This window comes from Cupressus sempervirens, chromosome 3 (genome assembly GCF_028749045.1).
Source record: "Cupressus sempervirens isolate cs-2001-9-10 chromosome 3, ASM2874904v1, whole genome shotgun sequence".
NCBI classification, from domain to species: Eukaryota; Viridiplantae; Streptophyta; class Pinopsida; order Cupressales; family Cupressaceae; genus Cupressus; species Cupressus sempervirens.
In genome coordinates, this window is record NC_143120.1 from 194,304,159 (window position 1) to 194,310,266 (window position 6,108).

Here is a 6,108-nt window from a genome sequence, read left to right on the forward strand (position 1 = left end):
GTTGAGGTTACACCTCAACCTCACCAGGAAACTACGAGGTCTACAAGGACTCTGCATGTAGTAAAGTTAGACAAACCTATTGAACATACTTCTACCAAGTCTAAAAGATAGAAGGAAAAGGCTCAAGGCCAAGCCCAAGAAAGCTAAGGTTACAAATAAGAAGAAAGAAGAAAAAGACAATAAAATAGACAAAACAAAGGATGAACATGTGACTACAATAACTCCTGAGGTAGAAAAAATTAATATAGAAGAAGAAAGGATGAAATGGAAACCAGATATCCATAAAATCACTTCAAGGATTGAAGAAGAGGGAAAACTTGATTAGATGATAAGAATAATCAAGCAATTATGAAAAATTCCGTTATTAGTTATTTATTGAATTTCAAGAGGAATCTTATAGCGATTAAGATTATAGATCCTATATTTGATAAGTTAGATATGAGAAGGGAACAAGCCTTAGGAGAGGATAAGAAGATAAGAGAGGAAAAGTTGTGTGAACTTTGCACACTTATCACTTGTGATGAAATTACGAGGATCCTAGAAAACGCCAGAGCAAAGATGACAACCAAGATGAGGTTAGTTAAAATTATGGCAGGTCAATTGTTGGAATGCTTTAGAATATCTGGGGTGGGGGGGGGAGTGGCAGTTATCCAAGGTCCAAATGTATAGATAAAACTTTTCAGTACTTAACAAATACTTGTGCATGCATTGATCATCCAATATCCCAAACTATAGTATATTATTGTCCTAGGTCAAATAAATTTTGTAGAAATGTAAACATGAAATACAAGAAAATCATTCACACAATTTGACAAAAGGATTTTACATGGAAACCCAATTTGGGAAAGACCACCAGTAACATGCTACCAATTTTCACTCTTCTGAAGTGAGATCTATGAGGAGCCAACCCTATTAAAGGTTATAATGCACACTGTTAAATGTGACCTTGACTAAAGGATTTCAATCACCTTGTTAGGAGTGAGTCTTTTTAGAGGACTTTAGAACATTCCATTATAATGTCATCCTATTAAAGGATTTACTCATGACTGTTAAGTCAACCTTAATCCAAATTAAGGATTTATCCAGACTAATACAATTGTTAGAAAGTAATAGTAGGAATTGATCTAATAACAAGACAACTCACTTGCAGATTATAGATCTCTTATTTAGCCCTCCATTCTACTTGGAATTCAATCTCCTTCATCTTTAACAACTTTTTCACCCTTCAAGCCTTCACCTCGTTAAGCCTTTTTGCTTAGTATGCCAACTGCACATTCATCTCTTTGGCCACCAAATGAAGCAACACCTCAAGACTCCTTGTCTCTCACTGGTTCTCACTATGACACTTTGCTTCTGGCCTACTATCTCCTTAAATAGAGAATTTATATTTTTTTTGCTCAACCACAATTTTCCATTTTAGGGTTAGGTCATATTCATTGAATCTACCCTCATTTCCATTTTGTTCCCTTCTATAAACTTCCTTTACAATCCTCTTCAAAAAAATTTATCTTGAATTTTGTGTCACGAAATCATCATACTTATCTTCCACACACTTTAAACAATTCAAGAAATCAACTTTGTCGCCTCAGATTTGTCAAATCTTTGATCAAACTCATTTTACTGGCACTCAGCAATAACATGTTGTTTTCTCGATGATCACTAACTTCTAATGCTCAATCAACACTAGGTTTCTCGGTATACATTAAGTCTTTACTAGTGCTTGACACACACAAAACTTTCTTTGTTCAACTTCAACTTCAACTAACTTTCTACTCAGCCTACATTGACTTGCTCAACTTCCACTATTTTCTCAGTCAAGCTTGATAAACACATTTCTTTGCTTAGCCTTCTTCTTGTCTTAGCTCAAGTATCCTTTCATTATAGCCTTAAGTAGATAAACAATATATTATATCATCAAAATCTTAATTGGTCTTAGTGCTTCTTTTATAGACCATATAACTTAGCCTTTCTCTAGGTACTCTTGTTATCCTTTCTTTTCAAATCCTCTTCATCAATCAATCAAATGATAGCATTCAGACCAAATTAGCAATTGTCTCACCAACAAGTAGTAGCTTTGACATCAATGAGAAAATAATGATTGTTCCATTATATGTTTCATCAATCTTCCTCATTTCTATACTTCAACAATCTTCTTCAACAATATGATGAAATTGCAAATGAGACAGAGTAAGCATTGATTGAGGTCTTGAATGAACCTAGTTCAAGTAAAGACTATGTTACTATGCCAACACAAAAATTAGTTGGTATAATGATAAAAGAACCATCAATAAATCCTACTAAAGAGACAAATGATGTGAATCCCCTTTATAGTATTATAAAGCAACTAGATTTCTATGTGATTATTATCCTAGTTACTCGAGATGTATAACCCAAAGATAAGAAAAAATATACCTTTGAAGTCAACTTAATGAGCACTAAGGATATTCAAGATATTATGATAGAGGTAATAGATCAAGTAGAAAAAATTAATAACAAAGAAGATAAAAAAGAAAAAGAAAAAGATCAAGGACAAAAGGATGAGGTTGATGATCAGACATGGATTGGATCTATGAAAAATTAAGGTACACCTTCATTTTTATAACATATGCTAGTGCAAAAGAGAATATTTAGTATACTACACCATCAGTTTCAAGGATAGCCACATAAGGTAATATCATAGTTATGACTGAGACAAGAAATGGTACTTGTTTCAACACCTTTTACACCTACTTGTTGGCATAAATGGAAAAAGAGTAAGAATTAGAAATTGATGGAGCAAAATGGAAAGACTGATTATAGTAGTGTTGTAATTGATTTTAAAGAAGAATTGAACCATCAATCAGTATGGGAAAGGAAATTGGTAAGACATAAAAGAAAACTAATGGATATCAATCAAGAAGAGGACTAGAAAATGGTATAAGTAGGATAAATGAAGATAAGTGATCTTCACAGTCACACTTAGACAAAGTGGGATAAGTATAAGTCAACAACAACAAGAAGTTGTGTTAGGTGAATAGGAAGTGAAGATCAAGCAGAAAAAATGAGAAGAATTCATCACGGTCAAGTTAGGAAACTTGTGACTGGAATCATCACAAAGATAGGTAAAATTATTTGACACCTAAGAGAAAGAAGAGGGAGTTGTAGCATCAAGCTCCAACAAGAAGATAAAAGGGGGAATAAAATTTTAAATTCTTCCCAACAAGCATATGAATTAAACTATGTTGAACAACAAACATAACCATAAAATAATGAAAATCATAACACCATATTTTGTTAACTAGGGAAACCCTGGTCAAGGGAAAACCCTAGTGGGGATGGTACCCACAAAATGATCCACTAATCAAAAGTATCTTGTGAAAGATATTGACCTTGTTAGGAGTCTATTACATCTGTATAGTGTCTTAGTCCTTGTTAGAAGTCTCAAACCTATTAGGAGTTGTTAGGACAATTTACAAATGTATGCAAGATGAGCCCACTACCCAAACATGCAATATATAATGAAATTTAGTATACAAAGAGTAGATACAAAAACCTCTTCACAAAATGCTAATACCTTCAATATCTGATATTTTCCTTTGCTTCTCTTCCAAAAAATTGATCACAATTCACACTACTTTGATCATACAATATAATTTGCATCACATACAATAGCTTTCATATCATAGATACCACACACAACTTTGCATTTCAAAAGTGTCCTTTATACCTTATTTCTTTAGTTGTCAGCCTTCATCTCTTCACTCGCTTGGCAAAATACAAAATTGATTCTTGCTAACTTAGGGTTAACATCTAGGATGTCATCCCTAATTATTTAAGTAATTATTTTGGTAAACAAAATAATTCCTTAACCCAAAATACATAACTCTTTATCTTTCCTCTATTCTGTCAGCTTAACATTGTCACTATAAAACCAAAATATCTCTGTTCGTATTATCTATGCAAAGTTGAGCTCTATTATTTGTGCAAAGTTGAGCTCTTACATACATCATCCTAACATATTTTCCTTGCTCTAGGTAAGTGTGCATGTGCTAGAAATGCCTCTGTGAACGACGCTGACCAAAAATGTTCCCATGCTGACAGATGTACTCTATGACACTTAAACAATTTTCTAAGTTTACATCTCAAAAATTTATCTTCAAGGTCTACTAACTTAAACCTTATTATATGTTTCCATAAATGAAAAAATCATATCTTGTAACCTATCCAAATTTCCAAAAATCTCCCCCTTTGGCATTGATGGTAACATATGGGAGATTTGGCTAAGTCCCAAAATTAAACTTCAAAGTTAAAAAAAGAAACTTTTGGCCTTTACAAAATTTGTAAAATTGTGGATCATCATTTATACAATATAACTCCCCGTTACAATATAACTCCCCCTTTGAATATAATTCATCTCTTCATTACAGTGTCTATACTACTCCCCATACATATACAATTTTCCTTATATTCTCCCCCTTTGACATCTATGACAAAGTTGTCAAAACTAAAATACATGTCAAAATTGTGTTACCTTGTTCTTCATGCTAAGTTTGCTATTTTAGAGGTACAATCTGTAAAGTTTGTTTTGAAGTTCTCAAAGTATTTTTCCTATGTGTCTTTAACTACTTTAGATACACTTATCAGGTTGCACAACCCATATAATGCTACTTCAATTGCATTCAAATTTGAATAGACAAACTTCTCATATGATGTCTTAGATTTAAGAAATTCATCAAGCTGCTTGTGCACATAACTAATTTTCAAAGTCATATGCTCCCTTAATAATGAAAATATTTTGATGATGTTCTCTCTTCTCAACTCAATCAGACTTATATCATGATGTATCTTTACAAATTTTGATTCCAAGTTTTCAATCTTTGTGGTTGGTTGTTGAAGCTCATTTACAAAGTTTTGTAGTTCATTGCTCTTCATTCTTATCTTTAATGAAATTGTATGACATGGTACATTGTCTATACAATGTTCTATCTTCTATCAAGCATCTTCTTAATTCTTTGATGTAATTGTTGAGTGTTATTAGATCATTTTTTATACTTGTGTACATTGCACCAAATAGTTGTGTACCATGCTTAGCCTATACTTGGGTGTCTGCAACTTCTGATAATTGGGTGAATTTATTATTAAAAGCTTCAGCCAATTATTTTTCTCTCAACTGAAGGTCTTCTTCTATCACCTTAGCTTTTATAGCACTCTGTAAATTTTCTAAAACTTGCTTTAATGTTTTCTCAAGGCTCTTCACTTTCTTGTTCCATTCAAATAATTTTCTCAAAGATGATATTAATCCTATCTGATCATCATCATTACTAGAAAAACTAGCCAAAGCTGATTCCAATGGTGATTTGGATTTGCTGAGTGTTTCCAAGAGAATGTTTTCCTCATGCTAAAATATAACCTTATAAACGTTTGTCTCTGTATGTTTCAACTTTGGCAAAAATGATGATTCCTGCATGATTATTTTCCAATCATTTTTATCTTTCTCCTCTTGCCTTCTCTTTTCTTCTTCTTCTTTCTTTTTCTATTCTTCTTCCTTTCTCCTCTCTTCTTCTTCCTTTTTCTAGTTTTCCTCTTCCTTTTCCTCTTCTTCCACTTCCTTTTCTTTCTCTTTTTCATCAGAGGTAGTGTAACCTACCAAATTTTCAACTCTTAGGCCATAATCCTTGGAATGATATTCTGTTGTATCCAAGGTTATGTTTGTGCTACCAATTTGAATTGTATATGTTCTAACTTTTACCTATGGCATTTCTGTTGCTTCCTTCATCCTAGAATATTTTATTGCTACTATTAGTGTGGTCTCTGCTTGAGTTCTAGATATAGGGATTGCTCCCCTAATTGCAATACTTTTCTTCTCATGTGTAGGTATCTATGTTAAATATTTTTGGGGACTAGATGGTTTTAACTCTGTCATCATCTTTACAATTTATATCTTTGTCTCTCTATTCACTTCCTCATAATCACCTCCCATAATTAAAATGAACCTTGTCTTGTTTTGAGCTAGGGTCCAAGACTACTCAATAAGTTATGCAAGTGCTCCTCACTAGTCACTTTGCAAAGTTTCCTTATGAGATTCTCTCTTATTTTCTTGTCCTCCTCTACTACCCTCTTCATTCTATT